Genomic DNA, 24,685 nt, shown 5'->3' with positions numbered 1-24,685 from the left:
GTTATCTTTTTAAAGGGTTTTTTATTATTGTTTTTTTTATTATTGTTATCTTTTTAAAGGTTTTTTTTAATTTTATTTTTTTTAAATATAAATGGTGATTGTTGGTTTGCTTGGTAGTAAAGATAGGGTGAGAAATACAATTCTCAGGTAGGATCAGGTGGGAGCAGGTTAGGGATATCAGGAGAGCCAGGACCTTGTTTCTTTTTAATATTTTCCTGCAGAGGAGTTACCTTTGGTGGGGGAAAATCACGAGGAGGTTGGTTTAGGCTTGGATGAAAGGTTATGTTTGCCGGTAAGTTCAGGCTTTTCTTCTTTCTAGGGATGCATGTTGCAGATTTTAGTTGGTGTGGGTAGCGGTAGATTCCGGAAGGTAGTGATGAGGACCAAAGTTTTGAGATGAGGGGATTTTTCGACTGTACAAGCGACCTCCTGTAACTTATTAGGGCGGCAGAAATGGCTTCATTTATTGTTGGAATGTTAAGCTCTCTGAAAACATTCACCGTCGGGATAAACCAGCGTGCTCCTCCGAGCCGGCGAGCAATCTTATTTTGCCAAACCTGTATTTTTTTAGCGCAAAAGCAGGTGCTGTGGCCCATATTAGCGACGCATTTAGAATTTGTGGAAGCAATACCGATTTGAGTATATTCAATTTATTAGAGAGGGAGGTTTTGGAGGTTTGGGTAAGAAGGGGATGTAAGGCAAATGCGGTGGAGCGGATTTTGGAAATTTTATGGTCAATATGAGGAGCGAAGGATAATTTTGAGTCCATTACTACACCTAAAAATGTGTGGGTTGATTTCTGTGGGAGAATTTGTTGATTTAAGGTAAGGTAGGTGTTGTTATATTTTGTCGGGTAAAGCATACTTTGGTGCATTTAGAGGGATTCACAGATAACCTCCACTCAGCAAGCCAGGACTCGATTAGATCGAGGTGTGCTTGCAGAGCGTCAGTGGTTTTGTAAGGCCACCAGCTCTGGGCTGCAATGGCTGTGTCATCGGCGTAGAGGAATAGGTGGGTATCCGGATGAATGGGGATGTCATCTATGTATATGTTAAACAGAAGGGGGCTTAGGACGGCTCCTTGGGGTACGCCAGTGTATATGTCTTGGTAGCTCGATTTGTAGGAATTGTGGGAAATAGAAAAGGTGCGGTTAGATAAGAAAGATTGAATCAATTTAAGGAGGTATAACGGGATGTTCTTTTGGCTCAGCTTGTAGAGCAAACCTTCGTGCCACACTTTGTCGAATGCTTGGCTAATGTCAAGGAATACTGCAGAGGTTACAAGTTTTGTATTAAAACCGGAGGTAATTAGTTCTGTTAGACGGTTAACTTGGTGAACAGTGGATGTTTTGGCTGTGAACCCGAATTGTTCGTTCCTGTATAGTGGATGAGAAAGTTGTTTGAGGCGGTTCAGAATAAGTTTCTCTAAGAGCTTGCCGAGGGTGCAGGTAAGAGAGATAGGCCTGTAATTGTCCACATAGGACAGGTCCTTGCCAGGTTTGGGGAGAAGGATAATGTCTGAAGCCTTCCAAGCTTTTGGGAAGTACGAGGTTGCAAAACAAGAGTTTAGAATGTCAGTGAGAAAGTCTATGTAAGGTGATGGAAGTAATTTAATAGCTTTTGTTGGTATGCAGTCGGGACCAAAGGAACATTTATTGGGAAATGATGCAATAGCATTAGAGACCTCCCTAGAAGAGCAAGTTATTGGTTCGGGTGAGGGGGAATGGAGAATGGAGGAAGAAAAGGTGATGATGTCTGTGTTTTTGGTTTGCGTAGTATGAGGTGCAAAGGTATTGGTCATTCTACTGAGGAAGGCTTTTCCACGTTCCTTGTCTGAGTTTAATATGCAACCATTGGTTTTTAGAGGAGGTGTGGTTTTAGTTGGATTTCTGAGTGTTCGTGCCATTTTCCATAACGAGTTGTCGTTTCTGGAAAGGTTGGATATTTTCTCATTCCACTCCTTCGATCTGTGGTTTTGAAGTTCAAGTTTAACAATGTTGGATATTGTGTTGAATTGTGTTTTTAGGTGAGGTGATCTGGTCTTCTGATATAACTTTCTGAGTCTGTTTTTGTCTTTGATCAGGGAGAGGATGTGTGGAGGTAGGGCATGTGAAAGTAGGGGTTTGATAGGAGTCTGTTTTAGAGAGCGCTCAAGGGACGTGCTTATGTTGGAGGTAAGAAACTGTATACTAGAGTCTAAAGATGCGTGAGTTAAGTTTACAACCGGGGGCTCTGATGGAAAGGCTTCAGATATAATATTTGAGAATTTTTTCCAGTTATGACCTTTAGCAGCCATAGGAAGGGATATTACAGGTGCAGTTTCAACGGAGTAAATGATTGGAAGATGATTGGAACAATAATGGTGAATAACTTTAGAGGAGATAATGTAAGGGTAATTGTTTGAGATAGCAATGTCTAAGATGTCTGAGGTGTCTACGTTGTTATGTTCAGAAATATGGTTTGGTTCTGAAGGCGCATGAATTGTGTAGTCTGAATCAGTAGCGAGTTCAAGTAGGGCCGAGCCTTTCGGATTAGACTTTTTACAGCCCCAGGAGGTGTGTTTACTGTTGAGATCGCCAAAAATGATAGTCAGGATAGGAGAGTCAAGAATGTGATTGATTGAGTCTATGTCGGTCGATTTGGGGGGAATGTACAAGCTGTATATATTAATTTGTCCAAGTAAAGTGTCCAGGGAAAGGCCTATAATTTCAAGTTTACTCATGGGAGAAGGAAGGTGTGTATGATTAAGGGAGGACTTAATTAGAATGGCAACTCCACCACCTAGTTTGTATTTGCTGGCATTCGATGTTCGGTCGAGGCGATAAACGGAGTAACCAGAGGTGATGATTTGAAGCCAGCTGCGTCTCTGATAACATTATGATGTCCGGTTTATGTGTAGATATGAGAAGGTGGAGTTGCACCAGTTTATTTCGAATTCCATTGCAATTCCAGGCCAGTAACCTAAGATGGGCAATTTGGGCAGCATTAACCTTACTTGCAGCCATATTGTGACATTTGCTGAGCTATGGAAGTGAAAGCCTTGAGAAAGACTGTACTGCGTTCGTGGGGGGGTGCTTTCATGATATCGGCTAAGAGTGACACGGATAGCTTAACAAGCTGGGGCCAATCAAGGTCGGGGGAGGACTAAGGTTGGTATTTGGATATGGGGAATGTTCCTAGTTTCTTGACAAAGAGGCGGTGTATGTGGATCGTTAGGAGAGGTTGTAGGTAGAAGAGAAGAAGAAAGATAAGAGGTGGTTGGTTCAGGGATGTCGTTGCGGTCGTTATCTTGGAATTCAGGGGGAGGGGAGATGATGAGGGTTGTAAGTAGTGTGCCGTTCGGGTTAAGATCAGGATATGGTGGGAGGGTCACATCTAGAGGCGGAGGTGGCGGACAGATGGGAGGTGTAGCTATCAAGGCGGAGGTTGTGGAGGAAGGTATCGGTACTATTAAGTTATCGATTGAGCATGAAGCTTGTCTTTTGTCCCAGTAATTCTCAGGGGGGGGAGCGGGGTGAATTGTAGACGATTGAGTCAGAGTTGAAGTAGAGATACCCAATTTGCTGGCTTTCGCCTCCAGGAATGTAGGGCAGCCTCTGTACGTTGCGGTATGAGCACCGCCGCAGTTGCAGCAGTAGAATGGACTCGAGGGAGGTAGCGGGCAATTGCTTCTAGAGTGATTACTACCACATTTTCTGCATCGCAAGGGAAGGCGGCAATAATTCCTCGTATGTCCAAATCTTTGACATTGCACAAATTGCGCAGGATCAGAGGAGGGAATGAATTCAGAGATCGTAATATCTATGCCACAGTACGTTTTTAAAGCCAGGAAGTCGCTTTCTTGCGAATTATCCTCCAAGGTGACTTTAACAAAGAAAGGTTTGGGATGTTCAGGGCCTGATTGCATTCGTATTAGGCCTTTAGTTATGAAACCATCAGATTCAAGGTCTCTGGCTATTTGGTCTAAGGGAGTTACGGGCGGGATTCCTTTGATGACGAAGGATTTCATTTTCTCGGAGGGAGTTGGATTGGTAAAATAGGGAAGTTTGTTGGTATCTAGGAAGGAACGTATTTTACGATGATCATTGGGGCATTGAGGATGGATGAGGATAAAGGAATTATTGTAGGAGATCTTGGGTTGGTAGCTGGTGATAGTTTGGAGCTTAAGGAGGTATTGTTGGTATGCGGTGGAGGCGGCTAGGCGAATAGGTGGTAATTTTTTGGCTGGTCGGACTTCAATTGGAAGTGAGGTATCAGTGCAAGGGCTGGTATGAGCAAGGTTGGAGAATTTACGTTTTTTGACAACTGTTATCCAGTCATTAGGGGGAGAGGTGGGTAAGGATTGAGCATTAGCCGGAGGAGTAGTTCGGAGACACTGAGGATTAACCTGGCTGTTAACTTGTGATGCGGGTTGATTCTCTTGGGTAGGCGGATCATCAGTCACCAGCGTAGTATTGCTGTGTTCACTCGGGTTGGTAGGTTGTCTCTTTGCCTTTCCTTTTTTGCTGGCAGGTGGAGCAGGTTGTCGTAGTCTTTTCGCCAATCTAGTTACGACGGTCGAGGAATGTTGAGCAAGGATTGGTCGCTCAGGGGAGGCAGGACGAGGTGAGAGTGAAGATTTCTCGGAGTTGGAAGACAATGAAGGAGACGGGAATTCTTGCAGTGAGGATGAGGAGGTAGAGCTAGGTGATATTGGTTCTGGTTCGCCACGGTCCAAAGGATCCGGATTGTCGGGGTCCATTGTTCTAACAGGGATTTGTTAAAACAATGTTAAGAATAGGGTATATATTGTGACTGTATAGTGTAGCCCTAATAAGTGGACCCTCCGGTTCAACCAGACGTGCAGTGGAGGTGCAAGCCCTCTGTCTGGTCTCCCCGGACAAGACGACCAAAAATGTGTAAACGTGCGTGAGCACCACCCGGAAGTGAGAAGAGGGGACAAGTTAGCCCTCCCCACCGGGAGCCTCAGCAACGCAGTGTTTACACTAGGAGAATACTTATTCGTGATGTAAGAGCAATTCAGTCAGCATGGATGATCCCGCTTGGCGACAGGAAATATGGTCCCTAAAAGGACCGTCCGCTTCCGACAATTAGAGTGTATCCGTGCGGTCCAGAGGTCGTTTCCAGGAGATATAAGTTGTCTAACGGGTCCAGGTCAGTGTGCAGAACGATGAGAAAAGTCCAGGAGTGCGATGTCAGCCAGGAGAGTAAATCCAATATTCCGGTCCAGTCGTTACGGGAGAATGTAGAGAATTCCCAGTAGTCAGAAGTCCTAGAGTTCTCGACGATATCCAGGAGCGGCAGCAATCTCTGCATTCCTCTTTCCGCTGTCTCAATTTTCAGTCCTTTCCCTAATCCTTTCCTCAGTCCGTCTTATTGAATGCTTCCCAGTCAGCGTTCTTATAATCCGTGACTGTGAAGCTCCGCCTTGCTGGCCTCCGCGTGCCCTGCAAGGTAAAAGAGAAAGGGAGATGGTCGGACGTGATGCAGTCTCCAATGGTCACGTCAGCGGTGAGGGAGAATAGGTTAGGGGAAACAAGAGCCTGGTCGGGGTAGGAATGTCCTCGGCCCACGAACGTGGGGAAGGGGATGTCTAAGCGGATAAGGGGTTTCGAAAGGATAAAGTGGTTTAACCGGCGACCCTTGTCCGTGGTGATCGCATCACGAATTGACTGGCTCCGGGCGTTAAAGTCTCCGAGGATGATGCACGGCTTCCCTAGGGAAAGAAAATGGGTCAGGAGCGGTGTCGGCAGGGGGTCGTGAGTTCGAGTAGAGCCGCAAACGATGATAGTCTTGCGACTAATGCGGCACTCCACAAGGACCGCTTCGTTACCTCCTAACATGGCGTCAGGAAGTATAAGCAATTGCTTGGCTCCAATGTCCTCACGGACAAGGAGAGACACTCCCCCTGACCTAGGTGCTGCCCTTGGTTTCGAGAATTCCTTGAATTGCGGCATGTTAATGCGCAGTGCTGGGTGAAGGAATGTCTCAACCAGACCTAGAATACAAATTGAATCATTTGTAATGAAATTAAGGATAAGCCGTTTTTTCTGCCGGACGCCCGCGCGGACGTTAACGAACCCTACACTCTGCATTCATCTGCAGTGAGAAGCGTAGGAGGAAATGGCAGGAAAGAGTGTTCCTGGAATATAAATGTAGGACATTAAATCCGAATACTGACCGCGCAGCCGTATTAAGGACATCTCTCCATCGACTGGGGGTGTCCGGGGGCGGCGTTGGCGTATACCAAGGACAAGCCGCAAAAGGTCGCCCTTGGTAATGGGTTCTTTGGCTTCTTGGACGTCTTCCGTGGCTGCTTCTAGAAAGAGGGATCAGGGAGAATGGGGGCTGTTGTGGCAAGGGAAGAAGGGGTAGCGGGGCGTTTTGGGCATTGCCAGTTCCCGGTATGGTGGCCTCCACCGCAGCGGTAGGCCGTTGCGGTGCATTCGGAAGCCCAATGTGCTGCACCGCAGCGGGCGCATTTGGCGGGAACCCTACAGTCTCCTGTAGGTTGCCTAAAACCTTGACACCTCATGCACCGCTGGGGTTGGGGAAGGGGCGGGAGCAACGGCTCGCACCGATAAATGCGGCCGTAGCAGTGCAAACCGTTGCCGATCACTACTGATGCGCTATCGGCCTCCTCGTTAATGCACCGGATGATGGTGGTCAGCCGGTTTGTCGCCCTGGAGCAAGCAGACGGGTACCGCCTTCTGCCCCCGCGGGCGAGAACCGGGGACTACGTTAGCCCGGGAGGGAGGGAGGGGGCTTCCATTCCCTTTAGGAGAGGCACTGTCCTCCCGCCGTTTTTTCCTCTTCCTTCCTCTGGCTTTCTGCCATTGGTCAGGCGGTTCAGAGAGCGGCCTGTCCCGCAGGAAGTAACACGGGCCTTTAGAAGAGATATTCCCCGGCAGGTGAGGATTGCGGGATGTCGCATGGAGGGTATCTGGGAAATAGGAAGGGATGCTGTTTTTGGTCCTTTAAAGGACCAAAAAGGTTTGAAAAAGCAGCGTAAAATTTGCTTAGCGCAACGGCGCTTTGGTCCTGAAGGGACAGAGAATACCGGGAAACGCACGCGAGGTCGGCGCTGATTGACAATAGGAGTTCACAACCCTTCCCTAGTGCTGCGTGAAGCGCAGCCCTAGAGGTAGGAGGGCCCTAGGCACGTACGAAGTAGACGCGTTCGCTTAACGCTTGCCGCTTATTACCCCACCAACCCTGGGATTCCTATTGAAACGCCTGCTCGCAAGCAGACGGGTACCGCCTTCTGCCCCCGCGGGTGAGAACCGGGGACTACGTTAGCCCGGCCCCGCTTTTTGTTTGCGTGGGGGGAGTATCCGCAAGAAATGCCGAAGAGTGCAACGGCGTGCAAGTCTTGCGGATTTAGGGGCCCTTTGCCAGGCCAACGAGTGCGCTGGGGGCTGCAAATGGGGTTTAGTGTGCCTGCCGGAGTATTAGAGGACCAGTCCCTCTGTCGATGCTTCCTCGATGGTGAGTAGACCGAGGGTCCCCGGGTGGGGCGGTCCCTTCGGTCACCGGGTGCGAAGGGGGGTTACCACTGGTGGGGCCCTTGCTTTCGTTCCGTGTGACCGGCCTGAAAAACAAATCGAAAGTGCTTCCGCTCTCAGAAGAGCGAGTGAAGTGTAGACGGAACGCGCTTATATAGCCGAAGCTCTAAGCCCGCTCGCTCCCGATTGTCTCTCGCCTCTCCTAGTCCCAATCGGCGGCTGAAGACACCGCGCACACGATGCTCTCCTTTGCCGTTGGGTCTCGAAGATCGGCTGCTGCTGATGCTGCTGCACTGCTGCTCCTATGCTGACGCTGCTGCTTTGCCACCGAACCGAACCGATATAATACTGCGCTTTGCGCATTTTATTCCGATTTCCAGCTGATGCTGATAAGCGGTGAATTGATATGGGTGTTGTAGGGCGTGATTACGGAGAAAGGATGCATAATTTAGGTTGGGCATTGCGGTTAGTTTTGGACGTTTATGCTTGAAGTTTGGATTTCTGTCATAGGACAATAGGTTTTCCAATAAAGGGTTTTGTGTATTGGGCAGTGATTTTGAAAAGAAGGAAGCAATAGTTTGGAGGTAGGTACTGATGGGTGGTAGCTGCAGATCTGTGGAGGGAATCATTGCGAATGAACCAAGGGGCTTTGACTATGTGACGGATGGTTTTATTTTGAAAAATGCAAATTTTGTTTACATTGGTTGCGGATATGGCTCTCCATGCTAAGTAGCCGTATGTCAGGATTGGTCGAATCATGGATTTGTTAAGGGTTATTTTTGTGCTCAATTTATGGGGACTATTGTGGTTAAGTAGGGGGAACAGGGAAGCTCGAATTTGCCTTGTTAATGATGTACTTTGTATGATCTTGCCAGGTAAGTTTTTGGTCGAGAATGACTCCTAGAAATTTGGCAGAGTTTTTACTAGGGATGCGGGCGTTACCATAAAAAAGGGCCGTAGAGCAGGGTTTTTTCCATTTAGGTGCGAGGTTGACATGTTCGCATTTGTCTGGATGGACAGTTTCCACGAGTCCATCCACTCCTCCACCAAGTCCAGGTGTTCTTGGACGTTGTCTGCTGCAGTGTCGGGGCAGAAAGACTGGGATGCTATTGCGGTATCGTCGGCGTACAGATACGCTTGGGTTTTAGGATGGGAAGGGAAGTTGTTTATGTGAAGGTTGAACGGGGTTGAGGATAAAACAGCACCCTGGGGGACGACTGCAAGGATTTCTCTCGAGTTGTGTGAATAAACGGAGACAGAAGGTTCTGTTCGAGAGGAATGACGCTATAATTTTTACTAGTGAGAATGAGATATGGGTCTGGGAGAGTTTATATACGAGTCCTTTCCAGACATGGTCAAAGGCCCGTTTAATGTCCAGGAAGGTGACCTGGTTGCGTTTTTTAACGTTGAACCCGAACGTAATTTGTTCGACAAGTCAGAGGATTTGGTGGGTAGTGGATATCTTTCTCCTGAAGCCTGTTTGTTCCGGCCGCAGGATCTTTAGAGCGGTGAGTTCCTCTTCAAGGCGGTAGTGGATGATGTGCTCCAGGACCTTTCCCATGCAGGGGAGTAGGCTGCTGGGTCTGTGATTGCTGGGGTCTTTGGGATCTTTACCGGGTCTGGGTATTAGTATAACTTGCACTCTTCCAGGCGGCAGGGAAATAGCAGAGGGAAAGGCATGAGTTCAGGATGGACAGGAAGTGCTCGATGAAGTGTTTTGGGAGGTTTTTAAGGTGGTTGTAGGAGATGCGGTCAGGGCCAGGAGCGGATTTGGCTTTGCAGTTGTTTATGATGGCCTTTAGGTCGGACAGGGTAGCCGGTGGGATAGCGGGAGGGGGAGTTTGTGCAATAGATTCGAAGTTCTGTGTTGCGGGGGAGTCAAGGTGGGATGGGTGTGGGTTACAAAAGACCGATTCCAGGATGTCAGCAAAGATTTCTCACTTTTCTTGGTCAGAGTAGGATAATCGACCATTATGGAGCAGATGAGCTGGAGGCGTGGTTCTTTTTCGGAGTGAGCGGGAGAGCGGTCATACCGAGTTGTCCTCGTGGGACAGGGAGCTAATCTTTTTGTCCCAGAGGGATTGCTTCTTCCTGAGGGAGGAGGTGACGAGGTTGCGAAGAGACCTTTATCTGCGGTCATCAATGTGGTGGTTGGTTCGCAGCCATAGCTGCCTTGCTTGATTTCTCCTCCGCATGAGGTGTAAAATATCAGCCGGCAGAGTTTGACCAGTGAGATTTGCCGGATTTTTGCGGAGTGGGGAGGAGTTAGCAATCGACGTAAGGGTCAAGGTAAACTGTTTAATGGCTAAGTCAATTTCATCTTTTTTGTTGAGGTTCAAGTGTTCCAGAAGCGTGATGCAGCAGGTCGAGTGAAACCGTTTCCAGTTGACTTAAGTGGTTTGTAAATTGGGGATCGTCGGGTTCAGGGGAACAGTTTAGGTTGGTGGACAGTGATCGGAAGCAGCATTGTTTACATTTTTAATGTGAAAATTGGAAGGGAGGTAAGGACTAGGTCAAGGATGTCAGAGGCTATGTGGTTTGGGGTGAAGTGCGTAGGGGATGGTGGAACCAGAATGGCAAAGTTGGCTGAGATTTGGAGATGGCGCAAAGAGTTGCTGCGACTGGAGTTGCATTTGCAACCCCTGGTCATGTGCTTTGCATTGAGGTCACCACCTAGTATTGCACTTGGAGTGAGGATGTGCTTGATTGCATCAAGGTCTTCATGGGGATATTTGCTGCTATTTGGCGGGAAATAAGGAGACCAGATATTTAAATTGCCTTCTCTAGTCTTAAGGGTGATGCCGACAAGTTCAAGTTTGTTAGCAACAGGTGGGCATAATTGGCAGCATGGAATATTTTTCTTTATGAGGATTTCTACTCTTCCACCCTTGGATTCAGGCCTGTCTCTACGAAAGACATTGTAGTTAGGGATATAAAATGTTTGATTAGTTGTCAGCTTTGTTTCCTGAAGCAGTATTACATCCGGGGAGTAGATGACCGTGAGGTGCTGTAACTTGAGCGATTTTGTTCTAATACTGTTGCAGTTCCACTGGAGGAAGCTTAGGTTGTGAGGAGAGGAGATGGGTTTACAGACCATTTAGGAGTTTGAGAAGGCACAGGATTAAATCTGTTTTTAGGACTGATATTAGGGAGGCATTATTATCTACCATTAGGATCTTTGCTACAATGGTGAGTAGAGAGGACTTAGTGTTTGATTGGGATGAGGATTCTGGAGAAAGGTTGGGACCAGGATTAGGGTTTGGTTGGGTGGGGAGGGGATTTGAGGTAGAAAGAGGGTTGGTATCGGCCGGAGGGTAAGAGATTCCAGTAAGGGGGTTTGAACGGGATTCCCAAGCGTTTTCTAGGGGAGGAAAAGCAGCCTTGGAGATAGTTGGAGCTGTAGGTGCAGTCGCCCTGATGCCAGTGTCTAAGGCCTCTCTTTTTGCGCATATTTTGAGCATTAGCTCCCTGTGGACAACACAGCCCCTGTAGTTTGCTGTGTGTGCCACCACAGTTGACACACCTTTGAAACAGTCCCGGTAGTGATGTTTGCCAGCACACTTTACGCTGCGGGGTTTAAGGCTGTATATTTTGTGTGTGCCTGTAGCGCTGGCATGACATGCCCTGGGGGGCCTACAGGTTGCCGGTAGGGTTCGACGCTCGTGCGCAGGTGGAGAAGAGAAGTCGTTTGCAGAAAATCCTCGTACCCAGAAGGATCTTGAAGACGAACTTGAAACAATGGCAGTTCTTTTGCTCATTTACCTTCAGGTGATTGCCCTTCCGACTCGCCATCGAGTCTGCATGCTTGTGAAAACTTAGTTATAGTCATACACGCATGTACACACATGCACACTCAGGCGACTTGAATCCTCCTCAGCCGTAGCTCCGGTGGGGGGAGGCTAACTAGTCCCAACTTCTCACCCTCCGGAGGCGTTCGAGCTGTGTCCCCTATTGGTTGTCTGGTCCGGCTACCTTTGGAAGGGAGTTCACTCCCCTTGCACTCCACTGGGACCCGGGCGGGTCCACTTATTAGGGCATTAGAGCGGGAAGGCGCCTTGGCACGGACCTGCTGTGCCCGCTTGCGGATCGGCAGTGGTGTCTTTGGCGTCCCCCTACTTTCACCTCCCCTCCATTAGGTCGGCTCAAGTCACCTCACTCACTTACCACTACCAACACAAATGAACTGACACTCACTCCCCACTTTGCAATATAGTGCCACATTGCATTATATTTTTCCGTTTTCTTAAAATACCCCCAACCCCCTCCACGAATATCTTATTGGGTCGAAAGATTTGTTGGTCCCCCTTACCCCCCATTTTGAATCCAAATTTGTCGTCAGATTTGTCCTAATACCTACCGTTTAGGAGATTGACGCCCTACCCGCTTTAAGACGTTGTAGGTGGCGCCATCTATTCGGTTTAACTACGAAACACGTAGTCAATCGAAATTATGTATTTATCTAAGACGTTCTTCAAACGCAAACCACCACCACCCTCAGGGTGCCATACGGTAGCCGGGACGTTTGATCCCCCGACCCCTCAATTTGTACTCAAATCTCTCATCAGAATTGAGCTATCTCTCACCGTTCCCGAGATATAGCCCTCTCCCGCATAAGACGTTGTCGGTTGCGACACAAGTGTCAGCCACAGGAACTATCCCCAAAACCCGTGCGTTAAGTCTCAAGCGCTATTAACAAGTGGGTGCGCCAGTTGGAATTTCCCATCTATAAATCGTATCCTTTTCCTTTATAAAGAGATTCCCAACTTGAAGGGAGATAAACTGTTTACGGCTATTGGAGTTTCAAATTTATTATATTTTACTAGCCGTAAGAGCTCATTTCTATCAATAAGGTTTTTGTGGGCTATGAATCGGTACCAGTGAGACCATTCATCCCAGATCCCGTGCGTTGTTTCAAATGCCAACGGTTCGGCCATGTCGCGTCGCGCTGTGAGGGCAAGGCCAACTGCCCGCGCTGTAGCAAAGACGCGCACGAGGATAAAGAGTGCTCTTCGGAACCTCTTTGTGTCAATTGCGAGGGTACACACTCAGTGTACTCTCGTGATTGCCCAAAGATAAAAGAAGAAAAGAATGTCATGGAGATTAAAACATTGGAGAAAATCCCATATGCGGACGTGAGTTGAAAATACAGGGCGCTAATCGCCCCAACTTTCTCCCGGTCCTTTGCTTCCGTTGCGACCACGCAATCGGTAAAGTGTACCATCGCCACCCAGACAGAAATTCTGAAAGAGTCCACTATCGTCACGCAAGATGAAGAGTAAGGTGGAAAAGGAGCCACCTACTCCTGTTGGCCCTTCAGAGAAGAGCCCACAAAAAACCACCAATGGGAACACGCGAAAAGGGTGTGAGAATACACCTTCCCCGCCAACTCCAGCAAAGCCAAAGAAGCCGGATGTACCTGAAGAGGACCAGAGTATCTCTGATACTGAGGTCCTCGCAAACGAGTGGAAGAGGAAACATCGCTTCAAGCGATAACCTCAATAGAGTTGGTCATCTCGCTTTTTAATTAACTTATTCATTTATTTATTCATTTTAATTTTACACTCTAAATGTGTTTCATATTGCGGTGGAACTGTAATGGTTTTTATCGGCACAAGGAGGAGCTGACCATTTTAATCCAAGATTTTAAACCATCTTGTATTTGTCTCCAAGAGACCCATTTTAAGGCTGAAGATAAGGGTATTCTGAACGGGTTCACTGTTTTTAGAATGGATGACCTAAGCGGCAAACGAGCCCAAGGTGGAGTCGCAGTTGCGACCCGTAGGGCCCTTTACACCGCCCGAGTCCAACTGATCTCTCCATTCCAAGCCGTCGCTGACACGGTGCACACTTCTGAAAGGATGACGTTATATAACGTGTATCGGCCAGAGGGTGCACCGGTGACCCGCCTGAACCTTGAAGCCCTTGTCCGCCAGCCTCCTCAGCCGTACATTTTGATGGGAGATTTTAATGCCCATGATCCTCTGGGGAGGGTCAGAAACCCAAATTAATAGGAGAAGACGAATCTTATCTAACTTTATCGAGGATTTTAACCTGTTTTTATTAAATAGCGGCGAAAAAACCCGCTTTAACAGCTTCAATGGGGAATTCTCAGCAATAGATCTTTGTTTATGCTCGAGAAGTCTAGCCCCAAAGTGAGCATGTCCACCAACAACGATCTCTGTGGGAGTGACCATTTTCCTCTTCTACTCGTTAAAGAAAACTTCTCACCCAACATTTCGCAACCTCCGGAAAAGTGGCGTATTAACCGTGCGGACCGGCCGCTTTTCAAGCGTATGTTTATATATAAACATGACGCAAGTTTCGACTCGATGCATTACGTCGAGAAACTAAGTTCAACGCTCTTGGCGGCAGCTACCAAAAGTATCACTCGTACGTCCGGGAATATTAATCGAGCTCCTGTCCCTTGGTGGAACGGAGAACGCGACAGGGCGATTCGGGCGAGGAAAAAAGCATTGACTATTTTTAAAAAGTATCCCACGGCAACTAATCTAGCATCGTACCGCCGCCAGAGAGCGCAGGCTCGAAGGGCCGTCAAGGAGGCCAAGAGGGCTTCCTGGATGGAATCCGTCTCTACCATCAACCATCGCACGCCACTTGGTCAGGTATGGGACAAAGTCAAGAAAATGTCCGGGTCCAAGGGCTCATTTGTCCTCTCGCCATTGCTTGTTGATGGCCGGGTGGTTAATTCACCTGCCGAAATAAGCAACATATTTGCCAGTCAGTTCTCAGGCAACAGCAGTGACGAGGGCTATACCGCGGACTTTGTGAACAGCAAGAGGCGATGCGAGAGAGTCCCTCTCAAATTTGGTGCAGGTCCTACACGGGAATATTACAATGAGCCTTTCACGCACTGGGAGCTTAAATCCGCCATCGAAGACTCCCATTACACCTCGCCAGGGGCGGACGAAATCCACAACGCATTTCTCCGGAACATTCCGGAAACTGCGATTGGGCCCCCTGCGGGTAGGGGGGTAGAGAATACTCCCGCAGTATCCCTGCTTGTCGTAAGAGGCGACTAAAAGGGCGGCGAGAAAACCCCGAAAACAAACCCCAAGCCAGCAAGGGATGCGTCCGGACAGTGCTGTGGATCCACTGTCTGTGAGCGGCCATACCATCTGGCCTGCGATCCGCCCAGGTGTTTGCCGTGCCTGGAGACCCGTAAGGGAGAGAAGGGGATCCTGGAGGGTGAGCTTTCTGGTTCCCAGCAGGGTGTCGGATGCCCTGTATGGACCGGGGAGTGATACCCCTCTTCGGCCCCGGATTTCGTGTAAACGGGAGGCCGGGAGCTAGCCACTCCCGGTCAATCGGCTTCCGTCGCGTTTTCGCTCCGGTGGCGAGTGCCAAGGTTGTGGGGGTCTGCGTAGGGAGGTCGGAGATGTAAGGGTTTTGGTGGGCCCTTGCACCGAAGATCCACCCCGAAACAGACAACCACTCCAGAAGCGCTATATCCCTCGAGTTAGCCCTGGCGACCGCTCCGGTTTGGCGGAGTGGCGTCCCAAATGTGTGGCTCCGTGGCGGGTGGGGAGGCCGAGGGACGAATCATTTCTTATTATGGAGGAAAAACCCTTTCCACCACTAAAAAGATCCCGTCCGGACACCGGCGGGGAAGAAAAGTGTATCGGCGCATGTAAGCGCGATTTAATTATGTCGTGCATAAAGGAAGGTGAAACCTTGAAAAAGGTTTCTCCCTTCTTAATTCGCAGAGTGTTATCACAGATTGTGCCTGGGGACCCAAAGAGCGTGAAGAAGCTCAGGGATGGTACACTACTTATAGAGACCCTGAACGACACACAGAGCGAAAAACTGCTTGCTTTGGGAATGCTCCATGACATTCCGATTAAGGTGGAGGTGCACCGCACTCTTAACACCTGTCGGGGAGTCATCAGTCACTACGACCTCCTATACGTGGACATCGAAGAAATCAAGAGAGAAATGTTCTCTCAGGGAGTGACTGATTGTCGTCGACTCACCACGAGGCGCAACGGAGAAAACGTGAACAGCACCTCCGTGATCTTGACGTTTGCGCGCGATAGACTACCCGACAAGGTGTTTGTGGGCTATGAATCGGTACCAGTGAGGCCATTCATCCCGAATCCCGTGCGTTGTTTCAAATGCCAACGGTTCGGCCATGTCGCGTCGCGCTGCGAGGGCAAGGCCACCTGCCCGCGCTGTGGCAAAGACGCGCACGAGGATAAAGAGTGCTCTTCGGAACCTCTTTGTGTCAATTGCGAGGGTACACACCCAGTGTACTCTCGTGATTGCCCGAAGATGAAAGAAGAGAGGAAAGTCATGGAGATAAAAACACTGGAAATAATCCCATATGCAGAAGCGAGGAGAAAATACAGGGCGCCAATCGCTCCAACTTTCTCCCGGTCCTTTGCTTCAGTTGCAACCACGCCATGTGTAAAATGTGTACCATCGCGCGCAGACGGATATACCGAAAGAATCCCCAATGGAAATCACGCAAGTGCCTAAACCCAAAAGGGTAAAGGACACAAAGAACAAGGTGGACAAGGAGCCACCTACTCCTGTGGGCCCTTCAAAGAAGAGCCCACTAAAAACCACCAAGGGGAACACGCCAAAAGGGCGTGAGAATACACCTTCCCCGCCGCCTCCAGTGAAGCCAAGGAAGCCGGAGGTAATTGAATAGGACCAGAGTATCTCTGATACTGAGGTCTTCGCAAACGAGTGGAAGAGGAAACATCGCTTCAAGCGATAACCTCAATAGAGTTGGTCATCTCCCTTTTTAGTCAACTTATTTATTTATATATTTATTTATTTATTCATTTTAATTTAACACTTTAAATGTGTTCCATTCTGCAGTGGAACTGCAATTGTTTTTATCGGCACAAGGAGGAGCTGGCCATTTTAATCCAAGATTTTAAACCTTCTTGTATTTGTCTCCAAGAGACCCATTTTAAGGCAGAAGATAAGGGTATTCTGAAGGGGTTCACTGTTTTTAGAATGGATGACCTAAGTGGCCAACGAGCCCAAGGGGGAGTAGCAGTTGCGGCCCGTGAGGCCCTTTACACCTCGCGAGTCCAACTGAACTCTCCATTCCAAGCCGTCGCTGTCACGGTGCACACCCCTGAGAGGATGACGTTATGCAACGTGTATCTGCCAGAGGGTGCACCGGTGACCCGCCTGAACCTTGAAGCCCTTGTCCACCAGCTTCCTCAGCCGTTCATTTTGATGGGAGATTTTAATGCCCATGATCCTCTCTGGGGAGGGCCAGAAACCCAAAGTAATAGGAGAGGTCGAATTTTATCCAACTTTATTGAGGATTTTAACCTGTTTTTATTAAATAGCGGCGAAAAAACCCGCTTTAACAGGTTCAATGGGGAATTCTCAGCAATAGATCTTTGTCTATGCTCGAGAAGTCTAGCCCCAAAGCTGTGAATGTCCACCCACAACGATCTCTGTGGGAGTGACCATTTTCCTCTTCTACTCGTTAAAGAAGACTCTTCGCCCACCATTTCAAAACCTCCGGAAAAGTGGCGTATTAACCGTGCGGACTGGCCACTTTTCAAGCGTACGTTTACATATAAACACGACGCAAGTTTCGACGCGTTGCACAACGTCGATAAACTAAGTTCAACGCTGTTGGCGGCAGCTACCAAAAGTATCCCTCGTACGTCCGGGAATATTAATCGAGCTCCTGTCCCTTGGTGGAACGGGGAATGCGACCGGGCGATTCGGGCGAGGAAAAAAGCATTGAATATTTTTAGAAAATATCCCACGGCAACTAATCTGGCATCGTACCGCCGCCTGAGAGCGCGAGCTCGAAGGGCCGTGAAGGAGGCCAAGAGGGCTTCCTGGATAGAATACGTCTCTACCATCAACCATCGCACGCCACTTGGTCAGGTATGGGACAAAGTCAAGAAAATCTCCGGGTCCAAGGGCTCATTTGTCATCTCGCCATTGCTCGTTGCTGGCCGGGTGGTTAATTCACCTGCCGAAATAAGCAACATATTTGCCAGTCAGTTCGCGGCCAATAGCAGTGACGAGGGCTATGCCGCGGACTTTGCGAACCTGAAGAGGCGATGCGAGAGAGTCCCTCTCAATTTTGGTGCAGGTCCTACAAGCGAATATTACAATGAGCCTTTCACGTCCTGGGAGCTTAAATCCGCCATCGAAGACTCTCATTATACCTCGCCAGGGGCGGACGAAATCCACAACGCATTTCTCCGGAAAATTCCGGAAACTGCGATTGCAACGCATTTCTCCGGAAAATTCCGGAAACTGCGATTGGGGAGGTCCTAAATACCATCAACCAACTTTGGAACGAGGGCAGTTTTCCAAACGCCTGGCGAGAGTCCATCGTGATACCAATCCCAAAACAGGGCAAGGACAAAAATGACCCGAACAACTACCGTCCCATATCTCTCACCAGCTTCCTGTGCAAGGTGATGGAACGGATGGTAAACCGACGTCTCATGTGGTTCTTGGAGAGTCGACACCTGCTCTCCGACGCTCAGTGCGGCTTTCGGCGTGGCAGGTCCACGACAGACCATCTGGTTCGCACTGAGAACTTCATCCAGGAAGCCTTTCTCCACCGTCAACACGTCATAGCAGTCTTCTTCGACCTGGAGAAGGCCTATGATAGTGTGTGGCGATGGAGAATCCTCAACATGCTCCACAAGTGGGGATTTAGAGGCAACATGGACCTATTTATCAGAAATTTTTTAAGTAACCGCCTTTTAAAAGTAAGGACTGGGAAGCACTTATCCCGATCTTTTACACAGGAGAACGGGGTACCCCAGGGCTCAGTACTGAGCGTGACGTTATTTGCCATCGCCATCAACGACGTGGTGGAATGCATCAATGCCATGGTGATGGCATCGCTCTATGTGGACGACCTAGCCATATTTTGCCGGTCAACACGACTGCCAAACGCTTCCAGGCAAGCCCAGGTGACTCTAAACAAACTGGGAGAGTGGTCGCGAAAGAACGGATTTCGTTTCTCCATGGAGAAAACGAAATGCGTGCACTGTCACCGTGTTCGCGGTTACCACGTTACCCCGACCCTAACCCTGTGGGGTAGGATTCTTCCATTTGCGGAGTCCGTCCGCTTTCTCGGCATGATCCTGGACCAAAAGCTGAATTGGCGGAAGCATATCCGCGTGTTACGTGAGAGGTGTCGCCAAACCCTCAACGTTTTAAAGTTTTTAACTCACTCCACTTGGGGAGCAGACCGCACCACCATGCTTTTATTGTACAGAGGCTTGGTGCGATCCAAACTGGACTATGGTTCCATAGTGTATTCCTCAGGACGAGTCTTACATGAGACCACTCACATGTGTCCACAATGCTGGGATACGGTTGGCCACCGGGGCATTTAGAACAAGCCCAGTCCCAAGCTTACTTGCAGACGCAGGGGAGCCTCCGTTGGAAACCCGCAGGATGATTTTAATGGGCAACTATGCCTGTAAAAGTTTATCAGAGACAATCCACCCTTGTTTTAACATAGTTTTTAACCAACGGTTTTTAGACTTATTTAACAGGCGGAGAAGGGCAACTAGGCCCTTTGGCGTTTTTTTAATGATTTTATTAATGAGGTAAATTTTACATTTCCTCAAGTATGCCCCGTCTCCTATGCTAAGTATCTTCCCTGGTTAATGCCAATTCCGAATATTAAATTCATTGCCAATGCACACTGCAAAGCCAAGACAACCGTTTCCGAATACCAGCAGCTCTTCAGTGCCGTCCTCGGATCACTTTCTGACTTTGTCCCAGTCTACACCGACGGGTCAAAGTCAGAATCTGCATGTGCCTATGCGGTCGTGTCCCACTACCATGGAGTCGTGAGGAAAAAACTGCACACTTCATGCAGCATTTTCACAGCCGAGCTGTCAGCCATAAGGACGGCCCTAGGAGAAATAAAAGAAAGCAATGGCTCTTTCCTCATCTGCACAGACTCGTTGAGCGCCCTAAAATCTTTATCGGTCTTTGCACCTGTGCACCCGATAGTCCAGGAGATCCATTATACCCTGTTGTCCCTTCAGAGAAAGGGGAACAGGGTCTCCTTTATATGGACTCCTGGTCACGTCGGCATAAGAGGTAACGAAAAAGCTGACCAGGCAGCGAAGGATGCCCTTCGACAACCCGAGACCGACTCCGCCTTGGTTCCAATGGAGGACGTAAAGGCTGCCTTGCGGAACTCGGTCCTGCATCAGTGGAAGGAGGCTTGGCAGTCTCTGCAAAATAATAAACTCAGGGCAATAAAACCGGTCGTTTCACCATGGTCCTCTTCCATCCGGAAAAATCGGAGGGAAGAGGTCATGATTACGCGCCTGAGAATAGGACACTCTGCCCTCACTCATTCGTACCTCTTTGCGGAGGTAAAAGAACAGCCCCGCTGCAATGAGTGTTTCCAACCCCTGACGATAAAACATATCCTGACGGAATGTACAACATACCAAAGGGCCAGAGACATGTTGAAGATAAGGGGAGACTTAAAAAATATTTTAGGGGATGACTCTGGGTCTATAAACCGAGTCCTAAGTTTTTTAAGGTATACTGGTGTAATGGGGCAGCTTTAGCTTTGGAGCTCATAATTTTAATGCTTTTGATTTTAGCATTTTCCTTTTTTTTTTGTTTATTTTATTTATTTATATATTTATTCGTATTTATTTGTTTATTTATTCCTAGTTTAAAAGGAACATAAGTTTTACGTTATTACAGTGGTGCAAAATGACCATAGCTGTCGACGCACCCTACAAACCCCTAAAACTACTAACTGCGATTGGGTAGGTCCTAAATACCCTCAACCAACTTTGGAACGAGGGCAGTTTTCCAAATGCCTGGCCGGAGTCCATCGTGATACCGATCCCAAAACAGGGCAAGGACAAAAATGACCCGAACAACTACCGTCCCATATCTCTCACCAGCTGCCTGTGCAAGGTGATGGAACGGATGGTAAACCGACGTCTCATGTGGTGCTTGGAGAGTCGACACCTGCTCTCCGACGCTCAGTGCGGATTTCGGCGTGGCAGGTCCACGACAGACCATCTGGTTCGCACTGAGAACTTCATCCAGGAAGCCTTTCTCCACCGTCAACACGTCGTAGCAGTCTTCTTCGACCTGGAGAAGGCCTATGATAGTGTGTGGCGATGGAGAATCCTTAATATGTTGCACAAGTGGGGATTTAGAGGCAACATGGCTCTATTTATCAGAAATTTTTTAAGTAACCGCCTTTTTAAAGTAAGGACTGGGAAGCACTTATCCCGATCTTTTACACAGGAGAACGGGGTACCCCAGGGTTCAGTACTGAGCGTGACGTTATTTGCCATCGCCATCAACGACGTGGTGGAATGCATGCGTGGTGATGGCATCGCTCTATGTGGACGACCTAGCCATATTTTGCCGGTTGACACGACTGCCAAACGCTTCCAGGCAAGCCCAGGTGACTCTAAACAAACTTGGAGAGTGGTCGCGAAAGAACGAATTTCGGTTCTCCGTGCAGAAAACGAAATGCGTGCACTGTCACCGTCTTCGCGGTTATCACGTTACCCCGACCCTAACCCTGTTGAGTAGGATTCTCCCATTTGTGGAGTCCTCGGCTCGCTTTCTGACTTAGTCCCCGTCTACACCGACGGGTCAAAGTCAGAGTTGTCAAGTGCCTATGCGGTCGTGTCCCACTACCATGGAGTCGTGAGGTAAAAACTGCACACTTCATGCAGCAATTTCACAGCCGAGCTGTCAGCCTTAAGGACGGCCTTAGAAGAAATAAAAGAAAGCAATGGCTCTTTCCTCATCTGCACCGACTCGTTGACCGCCCTAAAATCTATATCGGTCTTTGCACCTGTGCACCCGATAGTCCAGGAGATCCATTATACCCTGTTGTCCCTTCAGAGAAAGGGGAACAGGGTCTCCTTTATATGGACTCCTTGTCACGTCGGCATAAGAGGTAACGAAAAAGCTGACCAGGCAGCGAAGGATGCCCTTCGAAAACCCGAGACCGACTCCACCTTGGTTCCAATGGAGGACGTAAAGGCCCCCTTGCGGAACTCGGTCTTGCAACAGTGGAAGGAGGCTTGGCAGTCTCGGCAAAATAATAAACTCAGGGCAATAAAACCGGTCGTTTCACCATGGTCCTCTTCTACCCGGAACATTCGGAGGGAAGAGGTCATGATTACGCACCTGAGAATAGGACACCCTGCCGTCACTCATTCGTACCTCTTTGCGGAGGTAAAAGAACAGCCCCGCTGCAATGAGTGCCTCCAACCCCTGACAATAAAATATATCCTGACAGAATGTAGAAGATTCCAAGGGACCAGAGACATGTTGAAGATAAGGGGAGACTTAAAAAATATTTTAGGGGATGACTCTGAGTCCATAAATCGAGTCTTAAATTTTTTAAGGGCAACTGGTTTAATGAGGCAGATATAGTTTTTGATCTCATAATTTTAATGGCCTTTGATTTTAACAATTATTTATTTATTTATTTATATTTAATCGTATTTATTTATTCCTAAGTAAAAAGGAATTTTAGTTTTAATTTTAATGAGTGGTGCAAAATGACCTTAGCTGTCGACGCACCCTAAAACTCTCAAAACTACTACAACTACTCAACGCTCTTGGCGGCAGCTACCAAAATTAAATCTCGTACATCCGGGAATCTTAATTGAGCTCCTGTCCCTTGGTGGAGCGGGGAAGGTGACAGGGCGATCCGGGCGAGGAAAAAAGCGTTGAATGTTTTTAATAAATATCCCACAGCAACTAATCTGGCAGCGTACCGCCGCCTGAGAGCGCGAGCTCGAAGGTCCGTCAATGAGGCCAAGAGGCTTCCTGGATAGAATTTGTCTCTCCCATCAACCATCGCACGCCACTTGTTCAGGTATGGGACAAAGTTAAGAAAGTCTCCGGGTCCAAGGGCTCATTTGTCATCTCGCCATTGCTTGTTGCTGGCCGGGTGGTTAATTCACCTGCCGAAATAAGCAATATATTTGCCAGTAAGTTCGCGGCCAATAGTAGTGACAAGGACTATGCCGCGGACTTTGCGAACATGAAGAGGCGATGCAAGAGTGTGCCTCTCAATTTTGGTGCAGGTCCTACATCTGACTATTACAATGAGTCTTTCACGCTCTGGGAGCTTGAATCCGCCATCGAAGACTCCCATAACACCTTGCCAGGTGCGATTCGGGAGGTCCTAAATCCCCTCAACCAACTTTGGAACGAGGGCAGTTTTCCAAATGCCTGGCGAGAGTCCGTCATGATACCAATCCCAAAACAGGGCAAGGACAAATATGACCCGAATAACTACCCCATATCCCATACCTCTCACCAGCTGCCTGTGCAAGGTGATGGAACGGATGGTAAACCGACGTCTCGTGTGGTGCTTGGAGAATCGACACCTGCTCTCCGACGCTCAGTGCGGCTTTTGGCGTGGCAAGACCACGACAGACCATCTGGTGCGCACTGAGAACTTCATCTAGGAAGTCTTTCTCCAACGTCAACACGTCATATCAGTCTTCTTCGACCTAGAGAAGGCCTATGATAGTGTGTGGCGATGGAGAATCCTTAATATGTTGCACAAGTGGGGATTTAGAGGCAACATGGCCCTATTTATCTGAAATATTTTAACCAACCGCCTTTTTAAAGAAAGGATTGGGAAGCACTTATCCCGATCTTTAACACAGGAGAACGGGGTACCCCAGGGTTTGGTGCTGAGCCTTACGTTATTTGCAATCGCCATCAACGACGTGGTGGAATGCATCAATGCCCCGGTGATGGCGTCGCTGTTAGTGGACGACCTTGCCATATTTTGCCGGTTGACACGACTGCCAAACGCTTTCAGGCAAGCCCAGATGGCTCTAAATAAACTGGAAGAGTGGTCGCGAAAGAATGGATTTCGTTTCTTCTTTGAGAAAACAAAATGCGTGCACTTTCACCGTCTTCGCGGTTACCACGTTACCCCGGCCCTAACCCTGTTGGGTAGGATTCTCCCATTTGTGGAGTCCGCCTGCTTTCTCGGCATGATCCTGGACCAAAAGCTGAACTGGCGGGAGCATATCCGCGTGTTACGTGAGAGGTGTCGCCAAACCCTCAACGTTTTAAAGTTTTTAACTCACTCCACATGGGGAGCAGACCGCACCACCATGCTTTTATTGTACAGAGGCTTGGTGCGATCCAAACTGGACTATGGTTCCACAGTGTATTCCTCAGGACGAGAGTCTTACTTGAGACCACTTAAATGTGTCCAATATGCTGGGATACGGTTGGCCACCGTGCATTTAGAACAAGCCAAGTCCCAAGCTTACTTGCAGACGCAGGGGAGCCTCCGTTTGAAACTCGCAGGATGATTTTAATGGGCAACTATGCCTGTTAAATTTTATCAGAGACAAACCAACCTTGTTTTACAATAGTTTTTAACCAACGGTTTTTAGACTTATTTAACCGGCGGAGAAGGGCAACTTGGCCCTTTGGCGTTTTTTTAATGATTTTATTAATGAGGTAAATTTTACATTTCCTCAAGTATGCCCCGTCTCCTATGCTAAGTATCTTCCCTGGTTAATGCCAATTCCGAATATTAAATTCATTGCCAATGCACACTGCAAAGCCAAGACAACCGTTTCCGAATACCAGCAGCTCTTGAGTGCGGTCCTCGGCTTACTTTCTGATTTTTCCCCGTCTACACCGATGGGTCAAATTCAGAATATGCACATGCCTATGCGGTTGTGTCCCACTACCATTGAGTCGTGAGGAAAAAACTGCACGTATCTTGCACTATATTCACAGCCGAGCTGTCAGCCATAAGGTCGGTCCTAGGAGAAACGAGAGAGAGCAATGGCTCTTTCTCATCTGCACAGACTCGTTGAGCGCCCTAAAATCTATATCGGTGTTTGCACCTGTGCACCAGATAGTTCAGGAGATCCATTATACCCTCTTGTCCCTTCAGAGAAAGGGGAACTGGGTGTCTTTCATATGGACTCCTGCCCACGTTGGAATAAGGGGTAACGAAAAAGCTGATCAGGCAGGAAATGAAGCCCTAATTTAACCCGAGACCAACTCCACCTTGGTTCCTATGCAGGTAGATTTGGTTCTGCATCAGTGGAGGGAGGCTTGGCAGTCTTTGGAAAATAATTAACTCAGGGTAATAAAACCGGTCGTTTCACCATGGTCCTCTTCCATCCGGAACATTCGGAGGGAAGAGGTCAT

Source organism: Hetaerina americana, unplaced genomic scaffold, assembly GCF_022747635.1.
Source record: "Hetaerina americana unplaced genomic scaffold, ioHetAmer1.1.p SCAF_123, whole genome shotgun sequence".
Taxonomy (NCBI): Eukaryota; Metazoa; Arthropoda; class Insecta; order Odonata; family Calopterygidae; genus Hetaerina; species Hetaerina americana.
The sequence above is the reverse complement of the archived record's forward strand: the minus strand, read 5'-3'. Positions refer to the sequence as shown.